An 18,613-nucleotide genomic window follows, 5' to 3' on the forward strand; every position below is an offset into this window, starting at 1 on the left:
GTACAGAGCTCGGAAGCTTCCCCAGCACTCCCTTTTGAGAGCATTACCTAAAATGACCTTTCCCAGCAGCCTGCAAAGGGGTCACCCTACAGTCCACAGGCCTCAGGACCTGAGGTCGCTGCTGACCCCATGGCCTGCTCCTGGAGCCCATGATATCCCTGGGACTCTGTGGGCCAGCTCTACTGGATTCCCCTGGAACCCCTCTGCCTGGGTCTGCCCTCCCTGACTACCCCCAATACCCCAGACCTCCCACAGACCTCTTGCTTCTGCTTTCCACAAGTATTTCTCAAATGTGCATCACACTTGCCCCTCTCCAAGCTGCAGGCTAGCCCCTAAGGACCCTTCCTTTGGTATGGTTTCCAGTTCCTTCTGGCTGTGCGGAGAGTCCTCTTCCTGAAACTTCTCCTGCCCACCCTCCTGTCTCACTCTCTCAACTTCCCTGGAGCCTCCTGCCTGGTCTCCCAGTCTCCCACCTGCCCTCTCCCATCCCAGCCAGCTCACGTCCCACCTTCATATGATCTTGACCACTTCACACCTTACCGAATTAAAATGGGAGTTTCTGGGGGCAAGGTGCGGGGTGGGCGGGGGGAGACAGTGTGGACTCTGCACACCCCAGGCTGAGCCCAGCTAGCCTTGGATCTGTGAAACCAGCATCTCCTGGTCCTCAGGCCCATCCCCCATGTCCTCTTGCGCTAGAAAACCCCACACCTCCCTGCAGGTTGTCCCTGGACTCTTCCGCTTGGGTGGGCTGGGGTTCCAAGGGCCTTGTGAATCCTAGTCGTGGGGAAAGAGGGACTTCCAGGCTGGCCTGCCATGGGACTTCTGCAGTGTCATCAAGCAGCCCCCTCCTCACACTTGGCCCCTGTGGCCTTGGCTCTGTTGTAGATTCCCAGTTTACAACCTTTCCAAGTATTATGGAATGACCCTCTCCAGGCAAAACAAAAATAAACAAAAAAACACAGCAAGGCCGGGCGCGGTGGCTCACGCCTGTAATCCCAGCACTTTGGGAGGCCGAGGCAGGTGGATCACAAAGTCAGGAGTTCAAGACCAGCCTGGCCAACATGGTGAAACTTCGTCTCTACTGAAGATACAAAAAAAAAAAAAAATTAGCCAGGTGTGGTGGCGTGTGCCTGTAATCCCAGCTACTTGGGAGGCTGAGACAGGAGCTTGAATCTGGGAGGTGGAGGTTGCAGCGAGCCGAGATCGCACCATTGCACTCCAGCCTGGGTGACGGGGAGACTCCAACAAACAAACAAATAAAAACAAACAAAAAAATACAAACACAACGAAAAAGACCAGCCTGCAGATTCCAACATTATTACACATATATTTCTGGGTTTTTTTTTTTTTTTTTTTGAGATAGAGTCTCTCTCTGTTGCCCAGGCTGGAATGCAGTGGCACCATCTTGGCTCACTGCAACTTCTGTCTGCTGGTTTCAAGTGACTCTCCTGCCTCAGCCTCCCAAGTAGCTGGGATTACAGGTGTCCACCACCACGGCTCGCTCATTTTTGTATTTTTAGAGATACACGGTTTCGCCATATTGGCCATGTTGGTCTCAAACTCCTGACCTCAAATGATCCACCTGCCTCCCCTTCCCAAAGTGCTGGGATTATAGGCATGAACCACTGCGACTGGCCTATAACAAATATATTTCTAGTAACTGTTGATGGCCAAATGTTGCAATCAAACCTGAGACTGCTGGCTGGTTGATCTACTGAAAAGTGAATTAAAGCGGGAAGTCCTAAGAGATGACATACATGTACTTTATTTTCATTTAACTCAGATAAACATACATTCATATGTCTGTCAATTTTTCGAGACACAAACTCTTCCTAAAGCAGAGTTTCCGGTTTTGGGGTTATGCCACTTCTTGCTTAAACCACAGCACACCTTGCATGATATCTCGTTTACCTTTTCCAACACAAGCGAGGTGGCAAAGGAACTGGCATCTGAACATTAGGCTGTTATACTCCTTGTCCCCAAACTCATAGTTGGCTTGCCCACACCAAACCTACCCACGGCTTTTACTGAGGCTTTCCAAAGCATCTACTTTCATTTCCACAGAAGTCCTCTGTACAGTCACAGCCCATCAGTTTACACAGTATTCCAGGCTGTGATTACAGTGAGTACAACTGGCACAAACAGGTTTGGGACAATCACAATGGACTCAAAGGGATACATGTGGAAGGGCAAGGGGGTTCTAGAGAGTGCCTGCTGCCCTGGAGGGCCCATCTGCACTGACATAAGCCTGCATGCTTTACAGTGAGAAGGGAGGGCACCCATTAATCCAGTGAGTGCTGATGACAGAGGTAAAAAGGGTTTTCGTGCACCAAAATTTCTGCAAGGCTTGTAAATGACTCTGCATTTCATTTATCACAATAGCTTTTGCAATGTTTGAAAAATGATAGCATATGCACATGTAAGACATCACTGATTCATGGCTTGGGGACATGTGACTCCGTGTTTGTGGGCTCTTTGCAGCTACTCCACAGTAACCAGGGCTCAGGCCACTGGGTTGGCTTCTCCACACTCTCCCCACAACCTGCCTGATGGGCCTGGCACCTGCAGATCCGCAACGGGTCTCACCTTAGAAACAGGTCCTCCTTTCTTTGCCTCCTCAAAGCTCTCTGCCTACCCTGAAGCCATAGTCTGAGCAGATGGGAGGAAGGACTGGGGTTAGTGAACACAGTGTCCCCACTCTGCAGACAACCCCAGGCTCTGTCCCAGCTGGGCCTCCCAGTGTCCTTCTGCTAAAGGAAGGGGAGATGAGATGACCAGGGAGGCCCTTCCCTGTAACCCTGTGCTGTCTTGGCTCTGGACACCCTCAGCCACCTGTCCTGTCTTTTGGCCCACAGCCACCATGGCTGACCAGACAAAGGGTAATAGTGTCACCTGAGGAACACTGACTCAGGAGGAAATCAAGCCAGATATTTCTCTGGGCCAGGAGTAAATAAATAAATAAATATGCAAAGGTTCCACCTATGGAGGGGAGGGTGGCCATGACAGCAGAGAAGAAGTGGGGCCTTCATTAACAGCCAAATCAAAGAGGTTGCTGCCTTAGAGAGAGCTGTAGCCCCAGGCTCCTGGCTCCCCAGTTTCCCCAGGGAAGGAAACTGCTGACTCCATCAGACCCCTCACTTGAGTGGGGAATCTGATTTCACCTTCTGGGTCTTTGAGGCCCTGCAACCTCCTGCCCTTTGCCTCCGTGTGTGGCATCCCACAATCCCATCCCCTACCCTGGGGACCTAGGGGCATCAGTGGTGTCCACTACACGCGCAGCACGCCTTCCCTGGGTCCCCTTCCTTGAGAACTGAGGCCAGCACCGCAGGTTGTGGCTGGGCCCAGCTGGCCTCGGGGGAACCCTCAATTGCCCTGACTCTGTCCAGAATTCCACCACTCGATCCCGCCAGCCAGCCCCAGCCTCTCATCTGTTTTGCAGCAGTATGACTTCTCTGGTCTTGCTGTCTCCAGCCTCCTGTACCCTGTGCTCCACCAGCAGCCAGGGGGTTCCTTGTAAAAACGAGGCAGTCTCACTTGTGCTTGAAACCTTCTGCTTGCCCCCAATGCTTGCTTGACATGGGCAGACCCCAAGTCAAAGTCCAGTCGGGGTGCCAGGGCTCTGCAATGCCTGGCCTCTCTGACTCCCACTCCCATGCTCCCCGTCCCCGACTCCTGCCACGCTGCCTCTAGCTGCCTCTCTAGCACCATCCCTCACTTTTAACTCAGGGCCTCTGCACTGGCTCTTCCTTCCTCCTGGAAAGCTCGTTGTCCAGCTTGGCTTCCAAGTGGACTTGGCTTCCACGCCCCCTCCCCATCCAATAGCTCAGATGTCCCTTCCTTGGGAGGCCTCCCTGGCCATCCTATTTACAATGGAAAATGACCCCCATATTCTCACGCAGCCACACCACGTGTGCTGCCTTGCCCCAAGAATGGTCCCTTTCTAGCACACTGTAAAATTTACTTAGTTTATCACCCACCTCTTTCCCGCTGTGCCATAGGGCAGGGGCTGTTGGTCTGTTTGTTCACTGATGTATCCCATGTGCCCACAAGAACCTAGCACCAAGCAGGTGCCAATAAATCAATCCCAGTCCCCTATAGTGACTGAGGGAGGGATTGGTCAACGTGGCTCATGGAGGGGATAGTCGGGGACTTCTGGGAGGTCTTCTGGAAAGGCCTGTGACCTTCCCTGGGTGGACATGGGTAGATGCACAGCCCCCTCCCACGTGGACTTGGCCGATCCTGATGCTGCCCCACTACTGAGCCCTCAGGCCCAGGAGCCAGGATGTCCCCTCATCTTGTAAGCCCTTTGGGGCTGGGCTTCTGTTGCTACCCCTGCAAGTGTGCTCCCACCCCACACATATACTGCATGGCCCCAAAGCCCCCTTAGAAGCCCTGGCCCTCACCTTTGGCCTTCTTCCTGTGCCAGTGATGGGGATAATTCCCCAAACCCTGGCCCACCCAGAGCCTGGTGCTGCAGTCCATTTGCTGTGGTCCCTGGGGACCGCAGTGGCCACACCCTCCACACCTCCTCTATCCATTCCACACCATCCTGGGAGGAGGGAGAGTCCCAGAACAGCCAGCGTGGCAAGACAAACACACTGGAGACTGAGGCCAAGCACTCCAGGAGCCGTGACAGAGACAGGGGTGTCAGTGTGGCCAGGAGACTCTTCGGAGGAGGCGGGCAGTGTTGGGGGGACAAGGGCAGCCCCACCAGTGCCTCTGTGTCCCAGCCATGGGGTGGGGCCAGGCTGGGCATGTCTGTGCTTGCGTGCGTGGTGTTATCATAGAGGAAATCAATGCCTGGCACTGGCCCAGTGTTTAAGGGAAATGAATAGATTTTGGCCGAGGACAAAGACAGTTTGATTAATCAGAAATTGGATAATGGAGGCAACACTCTAATTATTTTTCTTCCCAGCATTTTATCGAGAAATATGTTTGCACAGCATATCAGAGGTAACGGAGCGGGTGAGGGGGTGACCATGCTGGAGAAAAGCCCAGCTTGGAGACAGGCCACCCGCACCCACCCTCACCAGCAGGGGTCCTGGTAGCCACTCCACAGGGCCACAGGGCCACAGGAAGCAGGAGGGGTGGGTGGGGCTGGCCTGAGGTCACACGCAGCTGGGGCAGCTAAGGCCAGAGAGGACGTGCCATGCAGAGCTGGGCAGGAGGAGGCATGAGGGCCAAGCCCTTATGTTGGAGTTGCTCCTTCCCTGGCCTGGCCACAGTGAGGGGTAGGGCCACGAGTGTGGGGGTGCAAGAGGAGTAGGGGTGGGTTACCACCAGTTCACAGGGGGTCAGGGCCTGCTGGGGCCAGGGTGAAGGCTGTAGGTGCCAAGTTCTCCCACCCTTAGTCAGAAGGGTCTTCAGAAGGCCCCTCTTGGCAGCTTGGAAGGTTTTCCCATCTTCGCCCCTGGGGAAGCCTGGTTAGCTGTTCCACAGCCAAGGTCAGATAGGACCACTGGGCCCCATAAACAAAGAGCCTGGGACTCACATGCCTCAGCCCTCCTTGGTCACCCTGCCCCCTCCTCCCTTGCTGACCCCACTCCTGCAACACCTGGAGCGAAACCACAGGGTTTAGAACCTTGTTTCCATGGCCATCCAGTCTCCCTATTCCAGGAAGGCTTTCAGGGGCTCCTTGCTAGAACAGAGATCAAACCAGGTGTACATCCAAGAGGCGCCGCCCAGCCTTGCAGAGCGGCTGAGTCTCTGCCACTCATTCACTTACTCATTCATTCATTCAGTGTACAGAAAGAGGCTGCCATGAACCAAGAATGGGGTTGGACCCTGAGGTCACTGCAGGGAGTGAGGCATCAAATCAGAGAAGAGGCAGTCAGCAAACAATGACATGAGCTGCTCATGAGACTCAGGAAGAGGGAGGCCAGTCCTTCCCAATAAGGGGTCAGCATCAGTGTCACTAAGGAAGGGGCATGTAAGGAGAGATAGGGTGGGTTAAAGCTGCTGGTAGGAGGCGGATGCAGTGGTGAGGTTCACCAGTCACCGGCAAGCTCATCTAAATCCTGCCTCCTGTGCCTGCTGCAGACATCACTAATCAACCATGACTCTTTCCCTCTGGGCTGCAGCACAGCCTTAGAATCCTCTTCAGCACAGCGTGCTTTGGACGGACACTCCAGAGTTGAGATAAGAAAGGAAACTATCTGTACCCTTGACCTAGCCCAGAGCTTCTAACTCAAAGGCAAGGAAACCAAGGCCCAGAGAGTGGAAAGCATTCACAGGGCCACTATCACAGGCAGAGCTGGACTTCTATCCAGGCCTGGTGCCTGCCCCTGCCCTGAGCCCCTCTGCTGGCCTGAGAGGCCACTCCTTGATCTTGGGGTACAGGGACCACCTGGAAAGGCCACTCTACCATCACCACGCTCCTTTACTACCTTCAGAGTCTTGGCTCACCCCCCTAGGACAGTTTTCCACAGACATGCCTCTGCAGGTCATCACTCTGAATCCCCGTGTCTGACCAAGGCCCCGCTGAGTCACGACGCATCACTGAGTGGCCCGGCGTCAGCCCGAGGCATCTGTCCACCTGCCTCTGGCTTGACAGTGACCCACAGTTGGGCCTGACGGGGCCCAGCTGGTAGCATCTACCTGAGGGTAGTTTGTGTTTGGTGGCCAGACCTGAGGCCCAAAGACACATCTCTGGGGACCCAAAGGCACAACCTCTTAGGAGCAGAGGGTTGAGCTGGAGCGGGGGTTCTGCAGTGCAAAAGCACACAGCCCAGCCCTAGGGCAAAAGGGGCTGGACAGGGCCACTGAGGCATGCCTGTCTGTGAATGTTCACTTCCTCCACAGCGACTCCCTGGGTGCCGATTCTCAATGGTGACTCTGCAACATCCCTGCCCTCATGGAGCTTACACAAACACATATGATGAATGAATCAAATAGGGAGCAGGTCATGCTGTGGCGAGTGCTAAGGGGAAAAAAATAGCAGTAGGAAAGGGCATAGGAAACATGGTCAGGAACACAGTGCTGTTCTAGATAGAGGCCCCACCAGCCCTGTCTGGAGCAGGGGCCACAGCCTAAGAGCCAGCCCTCACTGCCACGCCGGCCTCCAGCACAGCCTCCTCCTCAGCCACCCTTCCTATGACCAACCAGGGTGAGAGGGGCCATGCTGCCCAGACACGGGGCTGCCCAGACCTACTAAGGCACTGGGCACATGAGGTCCACTCTCCACACCTCAGAGGACCTTGGCCTCCATGACTCACAGGGGCAGACCTCACAAAGGAGCTCAGGGACCCCTGTCCTGGCAGCTCTCCATCCCAGGGGACAAGCGTCTCCTGAAAGGTTTGCTCTGACCATGGCCCCCATGGCTACGAGAGGCCTGGCTGAGCCCTTGGGGATGGGGTGTGTTTCTGGTTGGAGGCTGCTAGAAGGAACACCCCCGGGCTTGACACTATGTGTAAGGCCCCTCCCTTCACTGTGGCTTTTAACAGGTTCACTTCTTAGCACTTTTTGATGGATTCTCCAGGGACGTCTCTAAAAGAGAGTTATACCTTAATTTAGAAGCAAATAACTCAAAACTCTGTGATGTGGCAGGTTCCTTTGGAAAAGAGATGAACGCAAAGAAGCCATTGCTGTGTGAAGCTGTGGCCATGCAGGTCCAGGGCCTGATGACGCGACCATCTAGACCTCAACCTCGAGATGTGCCTCCTGCTGCCTCTTGCCCAAGGGTCCACAGACCAAGGGGCAAAAAGCAACACATTCAGTGAAGAACTGCAGCAGGCAATTACCTGCTGCAGTTTTCACTTTGGGTTCCCGGGGCCATGGGGCCAAGGTGAAGCTCACAGGCTGGGTCTGACTGACTCCAGCGGCCCTGAAAGTCCAACACAACCCACCTGCCCACTCAGGGAAGGGAGGAGAAATGCTGTGGGGAGTGGGCAGCTGGCAGGTTGCGGGTCCACCCTCCAGGCGTTCCTTCTCCACAGGGGCCACCACAGCCCCAGTATTATCCTCGAGGTCCCCGTGACCAGCCAGGTTCCTGGGCACTTACTTGGGCATCCATACAGTTTTAATGCTCTGCTGCTCCTGTTTCGGAATGCATAATTTTAGTTTTACTTTTGTAGAGATAGGGTCTTATACGTTGCTCAGGGTGGTCTCAAACTCCTGACTTCAAGTGATCCTCCTACCTCAGCCTCCCAGAGTGTAGGATTACATGTGTGGGCCATCGCATCAGGCCCTTAATAATTCTCAAGTAGTGGGCCCCCAAAATAATGTGGGCAGCTGTGCCTGCATTGCTCCGTCCCTGGGCATGTCCTCCTGCTCGACACAGGGGACCTGCTCTCTGGGACCCGCTCTTCTCCAGCCTCCCGAGGCGCCACTGTGAAGCTCGCCAATCCTCAATCTCTCTCGATGCTTCTCAACTCATCCTTCCCACAGTGGAGGCCAGGGGCCCAGCTCAGCCTCTTCTGATCCTACCTACCGTTGATCCCTAAGTGACCTCACGTGGTCCCCAGCCTCCCACACACCTCAGTGCCAAGGGCTCCAGGTTGCCACCTCCAGCCTTGCTCTCCCTCTGGCCACATGTGCTCATCAATGGCTCTCTGGGTCTCAGACCCACCTCCCAATTCCCCACCTCCCCGGAATGGGTTTTTCTGTATCTTGCTTCTCAGCCAATACCAGCTCCATCTTTCTACTGGCTCAGACCAAAACTGCAGCTGTCCTTTAAAAGCTGCAGCTTTAAAAAACAAATCTCCCACCTGCATTTCTCAGGGCCTCCAGAGCTCCCACCTCTGGGTCAGCAGCCTCTCTGCCCAGAAGGTTGCAACGGCCCCTCATGGCCTCCAACCTTACCCCACCCTAGCCTATTTTCCCACCTCAGCAGAGAGATCTTTTCAAAGTGTAGATTAGCTCCAGTCTCTTCTCTGCTCCAACCCTGCCAAGGTCTTCCTGCCTCACTGGGGCCCGCTGAGTCCTGCAGGACCTGGCCCTGAGATCCCACCCACACTCCTGCACTGGGTTCCAGCCACTCTGGTGGGGCCTCCAGGGGCCAGGGAGTGTCTGTTCAGTGCCTTTGCACCTGCTGTCTCTCCCCTGCTCAGCCACACCACTCACCCAGCACTTCTTCATGGTACTGTGTCAGCCCCCCACCCCCGTCCCGTGTCCCCCACCTTCTGCTTTAGTGTTCGCCACAGTGCAGCACTTAGTTACACGTGTTACTGTCAACCCCTGCCCTTCTGGTGTGAGCACTGTGAGTGGATGCTCTGTCCCTGCTGTACCCCTGCACCTGGCACAGTGCCTGGCATGCAGCAGGCACTGGTAAATGTTAGCTGAACAAATGAATGGATGAATCGCGTGAGGTTCTGCTCCTTGGGCTCAGTCTAGAGGGCTGATGTCTCCTCCTACATGCTCCAGGATCTGCCAAGCGGTCCCCATTGGTTCACTCTTGTGAAGCGCCTCCCCTGGCAGTGTTCGCACGAAAGGGCCAAAATGCATGGCAGGGGCTGGTATGGGGACAGGGCGGGGCACTCTTGGCTTTGGGTACGGATGAGGACAATAAGGCTCAGAGAAAAAGGGGCTAGACTTAGGATGGCGGGGCCAGGGCCTGACCCCAGGTCTTCTGCCACCTAGACTGGAATTCTCACCTCACCACCCCGGGGCCACAAGAGTCTCGGTGTTCCCATGTCCCTCTTCATTCTGCCCAGGCCACAGCATAGCCTCTGCTCTGGGATTCTGCCTGGGGCTGACTCTTGGCATCTGCACTGACGCCTCTGTCCATTTCGCTTTGTGCTCCTTCCAGCCAAGCACAGTGCTCACAGGTACCCAGAGGCTTGGCTACCCCAGGTTTCCTTCCTGGAGGGTTCAGGAGAGCAGAGTGCTGACCTGCCTCCTCCAGTGCGCCCGTGCACCTGCCATGGTCAGCAGCAGTGAGAGTGCCTTTGCCGCCACACAATTAAGTCTTCTGAAGCTAGCGTGGGACAGACAGCACAGGGTTGCCTTCCCTGCCTCCAGAGGAGGAAGCTGCACACATGTGTTCACACACAAGATGACTAAATTCAGCATTCCTAAATTGCTATATTCAGCACTCCTGTCCTACTGGCCTCTCTGCGGGGGCCCTGGGCAGCCCTGTCAAGTCCATCCAGTTACCTGCAAATTCCTGGAATTGTTCTAGAAGCTCCTGAGGTCCAGACTGAGACCCCACCCACACTCCTGCATCAGGTTCCAGCCACTCTGGTGGGGCCTCCAGGTCTCTGAGGTTCCTCCTGAGACTAGAAAACAAAACGCCTGAGAGGCTGGGGACAGAGGGAAGAATCCATTCCTGGTGTCCCAAACCCACAGTTGCATGCCAGGTCCCTGCAACAGTCCAGGCGACAGGCACAGAACGCAGCAGCTCACCCTGCTCAGCACAGACTGCACACCCCACGAGGGCAGGCCCTGTTCTCGCTGCATCAACCTGGGCCTTGGCCAAAGCCAAGTGTGTGTTGGGTGGGGAGGGCAGGAACACCACAAAGATGAGTAACAAACAGTTCCTTCAGAGGGAGAGCAAAACATCCCCAGAAATGAGGGGGCTGACCTAGGGCAGAAAGTGACACCAGCTTCCGAGGGGGAGAAATTATGCCTTATTCACCTCCTGTCTCAGAAAATCAACGTCTGTTAGAGGAACACACAGGAAGACTTTCAAACCAGATGCCAGCATCTTCTCATTCCTAGAGAATGAGGCTTGCTCAAGGCGCATATTTTATCCAAGCACCGCCAGGCCATCCACACCCCCACTGCACCCCCTAGATGGATGCTCCCAGGCTGCCACGATTACTGCTCTCAAACATCCACATCCCAGAGGCACAGAGTCACCAGCTAAGCATCATCCCCAAAACAGGCAACTCAATCCTAACAAGGGGGTTGCCTGGGTGGTTACCCGGTGCCCTGGCTGTGCCCAAGGGAGAAGTGCCTGGAAGCACAGACTCAGACTGCAAGGAGCCTTCCCCAGTCTTTAAAGCTAGCCCTTCTCCAGGCCCACCCCAGCTCATGGGGTCATGGAACTGCTTCGCTTTTACAGATGAGGAAGCTGTGGTTTCCACCACAGCCACAGCTAACCAGCAGCGGGGTCATTCCACTTTCAAGCTCCCTCAGCCCCGTGCAGCCCCCACCCGCCTTTCCCGCCATACCTCCCACTCCTCCCCAGGCTTGCCGGGTGCTCCCATTAGACCTAACCGCCCAAGTGCCTTGGTCCATTCTCTCCTCTCTGCCCACAATGCCCAGCTTAGCTGTGCCCATGTCCTTCAAGCTCCAGTTCAAATGTCATGTTGTCCACGGGCTCACCTGACCCCCCAGCGCAGGGCACCACTTTAAGGTCCCTACCAAGGCCCCTGCACCTGCACTCAGGCTGGGTTGGCCGAGTAGAGACGTTTTCCCCTATGGGGTGGTGAATCAGTTCTGGGAGGGGAGGCCCAGTCCACTCCCACCCGGTGCACCCCAGCACCAGGCCCTCGGGGAGTGAGCACTCAGTAAATATTTGCTTAATTGAATTTGGCCAAGGAGCCTTCTCCAGAGAGCTCAATCCCCAGGGCAGGGAAATCACTTGGGCAGAAAGGAGCCAGTCAGGGGCTGAGCTGTCTCCCCAAGCAAGACAGACCTCTCTACCAGGCGGGTCCCTCCACCTCAACACGGACTCTGTGGAACACTGGTCTCGCTTGGCATCGTCCTCTTGTCTCAGTAACAGGAGCCCCAATTCTCGGCCTAGGCCGAATCCTGCCATCATCACCCAGAAAGGCTCAGCACCGCCCTAAAGGCAGAGCCCCCTCGGATCGCCCGCAGGATTCGGAGCGCCAGCCCGGAGGCCCTCACTCCCCTCCCCCAAACACCCCCACCGCCTTTTAAGGGAAAAAATATTGAGCTGGGAACGTATTACAATCGCAGCAGGTCGATACTCATCTCTTGCTCTCAATGCCTGTGAGGAACCTGCTCGCTTCAAGAGCAGTGACCGAGAACTACTAGCCGTCCGTCTCCGGGCCCAGGTCCTCGGGCCCAGGCCTCTGGGGCCCTTTCCTTGGTTTCGGGAAAGGCCCTGCATCCGCTCCGGCCGCCCCTCCCTGATCCCCCTCTAGGGAGACCCGCCTCAGCGCCGCTCCCGCAGCTCGCCTTGCCAGCCCAGGCTCCGCACCAGCCGCTGCTCGGGGGCGCCCGGCAGCCCCGCGCTGCATCCCCGGCGCCCTCTGTCCATCCTCCCGGGTCCGCAGCCGCCCCCTCCCGCGGGGTCATGGGCTTGGCGGCGCCTCCCTCCCCCAACACCTGCCCGACCAGAGGCCGCCCCCTGCCCACCTCGCAGACGTCCCCGCCCTTGGTGTCCCCCACCCCTGACGGGCATCCCTGACGCTGCGTCCTGGCGGATTCGGGGCACAAAGGCCCGGGAGGAGTACCAAGTGAGGGCAAGGTGGACGCCCCGGTCATGCCCCCGACCCCCGAGGCTCAGCGGCGCGCGCCTGGCCGCGGGTCGGCTCACTCACCTCCGGGCCGCGACACAGAGCATCTGCTGAGCTGCTCCTGGCAGGGCGGGGCGGGGCGGGGCGGCGAGCGCGGGGCCGCGGCGCCCTCGTTCCGTACGACGCGGGCGGCGGCGCCCACGCGGGGACGTGACCGGACCGCGGGCGGCGCACACGCTCCGGCCGGCCTGGCTCCCTCCGCCCGCCCTCCCGCGCCGCCCGCCGCCCGCCCGCTGGTCCGCCCGCCCCGCGCCGCGCCGCCGCCGGCAGGGGGCGGAGCCGCGAGCGCAGCCCGTTGCCAGGCCAACCGCGGGCGGGGGGTGCCGCGCGCCCGCCGGGCACCACGCGCCGGGCACCTCCGCCCCGCCACGAGCTCCGACCCTCTGTCCATTGGGCACAAGCAGCTGACGGACGGGCCAACAGTCCAATGGGGACGGACAGGGGCGGGGTCGCGACTCCGCGCGCGCCGCGGTCCCGCACGCGCTCCCAGCACCGGCGTCCCAGTGACTCCGCTGCGCTGAGGCCTGGTAGCCGAGCCCCAGGGTCTACTTCTGGCAGCCCGGGAAAACGAGCCTGAGCCCAGTCATGGCCCTGGCCCTCTTTACTGCAGTCGTCCCGGCTCACCTTCTCTCCACTCGGGTTCAAACCCAGCTCTGCCTCTTGTGAGCTCTGCGTCCTTGGGCAACCGACTGACCTCTTCCAGTCTTTCTGTTTGCAAAGTGGGGCTAGTGGCACCTGCTTTCCTGGATTGTCTCACCAATCCTTCAGAACGTGTGAAAGGCCTATGCAAACCCTAACGATTTACACCGGTGAGGTTTGTGCAGCGATGGGAGGGGGCATTAGTCATTTCTGCTGCTCCAATGTGTAGGGGCTCTTTGGCGTCCCTGGCAATCCTGGCACACGGAAAGGTGGCCTTGGGAGGGAAGGAAGGGAGAAGGACCCAGGAGCTGGCCCCCAGCCCAGACAAGAGCGAGGGAGCCAGTTCAGTTAAGGTCATTGGCGCTGTTGGGAAGCTCGTGGAAAGCATCAGACCCTCAGCAGAATGCAGCTGAACCCAGGCTGCAAAATTCTGCTTTCAATTTCAAAGCCTGTCTGTGGACCTCAGGGCCAGGAGCCCCTCACTTCCATGCTTAAAAGACTCTCAAGCCAGAGGGCCAAGACGTGAATGCTGCTCTGTCTTCTCCATCTTTGTAACCTGAAGCTTTGTGTATCCTAGAGCATCCCTGGCAAAGTGCAGATGCCTTCCCAGCTAACACCTTTCTTATCACCTTACACCTTTGTGGTCAAATTATGTGGATCGTGCCATTCTTTGAGCAGCAGCCCTGGACCTGACCATGGCAGAGGTCAATAGAGTGGTCTCTCCATCGTAGCTCTGTGGTGGGGAGGCAGGGGCTACTGTGCCTGGCTTTGCCAGCCGAACACTATGGCATCTCAGCATCATCCCGTAACCTCCCTGGGAATGTTTCCTCTTCTGTGAGATGGAGACCATTGCGTTAGGTACCCGCACGGTCGTAGGCCACCTGCGAGGGTGCTGCCTAAACTGTCAGGAACAGGACGTATATTTGTTATGGGCATCATGGAGGCGAACCTATTGCTCACTGGAGGTGTCCAGTGAGGACCAAGGGAATTCAGCCAGTGGCTGAGGGGCTACACTTTGTTTTTTTTTTTGTTTTTTGTTTTTGTTTTTTTTGAGATGGAGTCTCGCTCTGTCGCCCAGGCTGGAGTGCAGTGGCCAGATCTCAGCTCACTGCAAGCTCCGCCTCCCGGGTTTACGCCATTCTCCTGCCTCAGCCTCCCGAGTAGCCGGGGACTACAGGCGCCCGCCACCGCGCCCGGCTAGTTTTTTGTATTTTTTAGTAGAGACGGGGTTTCACCATGTTAGCCAGGATGGTCTTAATCTCCTGACCTCGTGATCCTCCCGTTCGGCCTCCCAAAGTGCAGGGATTACAGGCTTGAGCCACCTCGCCCAGCCTGAGGGGCTACACTTTGTGCTTGCCCTCCACACCACCAGACTGTGTCAGGTTGGACCTCTCACCAGGAGGACCACACAGAGACCAGCAGCTGTGCTACCTGGCTGAGCCTTTGTTTCCTCTTCTGTGGACGGGGAATGTAACAGACTGTGGTCAGAGGGTGATTCTTAGGGTTAATGTATATAGGAAATGCATTTTAGCATGTCTTGGGATAGCCAGAGTCTGTTTCTACCGCAGAGTTGAGGGGTTCAGAGTTGAGTTGTTTGCAGGGGCAAGCCCACGTGGAACAGAGGGACGGCCCTTTCCAGTGGTCCAGGTGTAGAGCAGAGGCTAGCTTGCAGAGGGGTCCACTGGGGCTGGCTGACACCCCCCTGACTTGACGCTGATGACCACCTCAAATTAAGAGAGCGGCATCTCACCTGGCATCAAACCAATATTGTATTCATGCAGCAGTCACTTACAGATAGCCTCTTCCACCAGGGTATAGTTGTAGGCACAGTTCTAGGATTCAGACCGGCCCTTTACTGGCAGATCCTCTGACTGTAGGGCAGGGGCAGAAAGCAAACAATGATTGGGCCTTACAATCATGTGAGGTTATCTGAGGAGACCCACTGGGGCTCTGGGGGCACGTGGAGTGGGGGAGCATTGGGCATCGGGCCAGCTTCCCAAAGAGATGCTTAGAATGAGGCCATAGCAGGTGTGGAGGTGGCCAGTGACGTAGGGTGGGAGGGAAGTGAGTTCCAAGGCGGGGAGGGTGCAGGACATGAAGGAGCACGAGGCCAGGAAGAACCCAGAGAAGACCAATGTGGCCGGAGCCATTGCCCATGCACAGATACCAGCTCGGGACAGTAGGGTCGGGGACGTTGGCCTAAGAACCACTAGAGAGTTTTAATGATAGTCTTTTGAATTTGAGAAGGAGGAGGACGAGTTTTTGTTCCCTATTTACAGTAGGCATGGTCCCACAGGCAATGTGAGTTGTCCTACTGGACATAGTAAAATAATAAAAACATCAGTCAGTCCAGAGGAAGTGGGAGTGAGCACAGAAGTCAGTCTGTGAGGCCGAGTACAGTGCAGCGTCTGCTGTGGCTGTGAGATGGCAGAGCATGTTGGGAGACAGTAGCGGGGTATTATCAGGACCCAGGGAGATGAGAAAGGGGAGAAGGTGGGGACCACTGGAGGAAGAGATGGTGCTTACCAAAAAGATGGAGGAGCAGTTAGAGAGGTGGTCAGGAACCAGAGAATGGAGAGTACCAGAGGCACGGGAAGAGAGCATGTGGTGAAGGAAGAAGCTGTTAACCATGCTCCCGGCTACTGGGAAGCCAAGAAAGCTGAGGACAGAGAAGCACCCCTTGGAGCAAAGACAGGCTCAGTGGGCCACGAGTTCAGGGCACAGGGCCACGCAAGGCTAAAGCTGGACAGGTGGGTCACCTGTGGCAAGGTGGGCCCCAGATGCCATGTGTGGATGTGCAGTCCCCTGGCAGGAAAGGGTGTGGCTGTGACCAGAACCTGGGTGCTGGTGCTCTGTCCTGGTAGTGACTGAGGCCACTCAGCACCTCCCCAACCCAGCAGGCACAGCTGGCTGAGGAGTGGCCCCTGAAAATGGTGTCAGCACCCGCACCCCCTGCCCCCTCCACAAAGAAAATGACCCACCTTCACGGATCACGAGGTCAGGAGATTGAGACCATCCTGGCTAATGCAGTGAAACGCCATCTGTACTAAAAATGCAAAAAATTAGCCAGGTGTGGTGGTGGGCACCTGTAGTCCCAGCTGTTCGGGAGGCTGAGGAAGGAGAATGGCGTGAACCCAGGAGGCAGAGCTTGCAGTGAGTGGAAATCATGTCACTGCACTCCAGCCTAGGTAACAGAATGAGACTCTGTCTCATAAAAAAAAAATAAGATAAAGAAAATGACCCGACCTCCACCACTGGGGCTGCACACCATGGACATCCGTGACCCCTCTATCCCAATGGATCTCTTTGGCTCATCAACCACTGAACCCATCCTAGCCCCTACATATCAGCCAGGCCAGATTGGGCACTCCCCACAAACATACCTTTGTTCCCCTGCTGTTCTGGACTCTCCTTCATCTCCATGAGAACCAGCTTCCCCGGGGCCTCCCTTTGTGCACCTCCAGAGCCCCTAGGACCCTGGAATTCCTGGTCTACACACATGTCAACCTGTTCTGTAATGACCTGTCCCCAGCTGACTCTTCCACTAGTTTTCCTGCTTCCCGGGGGTGGGGTGGGCATGTGTTGCTTGTTTCTAAATCATGGATGGCCCAGAGCCTGGCCTGCTCTGGTGCCACCCCATCTGGCTGGTTCTCTGTGCCCCACCTGTCCTACCTCCTCTGCAACCACCCCCCACCCCCAGCAGACTCTCAGGCTGCTGCCCAGTTGGGTGGGTTTCCCCGACTGTTTCCCTGGGGTCTGTGTGCCCCACCCCCACTTGAGCAAACCATCGCAGATCTGGGTTAGTTATAAATAGCCAGGCCCGAGACTCTTCTTTTAGCTGAAAAGAAGCAAAGTGAACGAGCAGAAAGGCACACCCGGCACGCGTTTTATTTTTAATCTTCTCCCTCTGTCTCAAAATGAACCCCGGTCCCTGTGCTAAGCATTTCTAGGAGCAGAAGTACAAGACAAATGCCTGAGAAACAAAATCCAAGGAGCTGAGGGCCCTGCCTGGCTTTGCCACCATCTGCTGTGTGACCTTGGGTATTCAAGTTGCCTCTCTGGGCCTCAGTTTCCTCACCAAGGAGAGCTGGGCAATGGAGGTGAACACCCTAAATGTTGACTTTTCTGACCTCAACTCTCTCTGTATCCCTCCCCCAACTTGTGCCCATCCTGACTCATGCAGCAGCTCCAGCAATGACACTTGTCCCAGGGATTTCCTGGGAAGCTCAGATAGGTGCAGATGAGGCTACAATCTAGCCGTGATTTGAAAATTAACAACTTCCTTACCCCCAGGTCTTTACTCAGGTGTCCCCATCCCAGAACCTTGTCCTTCCATCTGCCAGCAAAATTAATAGAAGGTCAAATTGTCACCTCCCTGCCGTGAGCTGGAAGAGGGCCGTCCAGGTCACCGCTGAGTTGGATCTATAGCCAGGAGTGGGTAGGGAGATCGTGGGCAGAACCTGAGGGGAAGCAGAGCGGGAGCAGGAGGCCAGGTGTGTGGTCTGGGCAAAGCAGGGAGCTGCGAGGGAGAGGATCAGGCTCCAGGAGGGGTGGCAGGGGCTCTGCACCAATGGGCTCTGTAGGGCTTGGGCTGTGCAGCATTTGTCTTGTATCCTACCCCTCAGCCCCCAGCAGGCCCTTGCTTGTAACTGGGGCTCAGTGTTGGTGGAATTCAGGAGACTCTTGCCACCCTAGGCCCAGATGTTCTGGGCACACAGGGACAGACCCTTATATGGATGAAGAAATCCACAGCACGTGGAACACATTTTCATCCACAATCCCCTGCCAGGTAGGCCCATTTCAGTGATAAGGAAACTAGGCTCAGAGAGGTTGAGTAACTCATCCAAGGTGACACAGCTTGGAAGCGATGTGTTTAGAATGAGACCTAGGCTTTTTTTTTTTTTTTTGTAATCTGTGCACATTAAATAAAAAAGCCCAACACACTAGAAGCAACAGGAACCCACTTTTCCTGGGTGGTCAGAGCCCTGAGAACAAATGGCACAGCTAGCTGCTCCATCTTATACCCCAGTGAGAAGGTAGCCAGGGGCACTGGGAGCCACCCGACACCACCCCAGGGGACCTGGGGGATGGGGCACGGGGAGCCCCTGGACATTATGAGACATGGGGGGACAGTAAGAGTCACTCAGCACCCTGCTCCGCCTCTCTACCCCATCATCCTGGGCACCTGCAGTTTGATGTCCTCAGGGAGCAGGGGAAGAAGGCTGGGGTGATGTCTTCAAAGAGGAAATCCCTGGTACTAATTGGCACTTGGAGACCTTTAGGCTAATCAACCTGTTTATTTCTCTCTCTAGAGTAAATTAGATAGTTTAGCTGGGGAGGGCGGAAGAAAGAGGTGTCTGCTGGTGGCCACCTCGCTGGGGGCTGTAGATGGCTTTGCAGTGGGCAGTGGGCTGCAGGGCAATGGTGAGGGCAGCCGCATGCCATAGGGAAGGGCACTCTGCACATTCCCTGTGCATCTCATCTCAGTGACTCAGGAGGGCTGTTCTGCCCACCGTCCTGGGCTCCTCAGGATGCCACTCGTGCCCAAG

The 18,613-nt window shown here is 56.3% G+C and overlaps 2 protein-coding genes across 3 annotated transcripts in view; one reads left to right on the forward strand and one right to left on the reverse strand.

Moving 5' to 3' along the window:
* The window catches only part of GNAZ (G protein subunit alpha z), a 54,509-nt gene extending 41,887 nt beyond the window's left edge, over positions 1 to 12,622 (reverse strand). Inside the window, exon 1 of one of the 2 annotated variants that reach the window (XM_007974873.3) lies at positions 12,450 to 12,622. The gene's annotated coding sequence lies outside the window, so the exon portion shown is untranslated. Of the gene's footprint in view, positions 1 to 10,092; positions 10,215 to 12,449 lie in introns of those variants that run through there. The other variant, XM_073006960.1, reaches the window with a different exon arrangement.
* RSPH14 (radial spoke head 14 homolog) overlaps positions 1 to 18,613 on the forward strand; it is an 83,576-nt gene that overhangs the window by 59,150 nt on the left and 5,813 nt on the right. The gene's annotated exons all lie outside the window — the stretch shown is intronic.

This window comes from Chlorocebus sabaeus, chromosome 19 (genome assembly GCF_047675955.1).
Source record: "Chlorocebus sabaeus isolate Y175 chromosome 19, mChlSab1.0.hap1, whole genome shotgun sequence".
Classification (NCBI taxonomy): domain Eukaryota; kingdom Metazoa; phylum Chordata; class Mammalia; order Primates; family Cercopithecidae; genus Chlorocebus; species Chlorocebus sabaeus.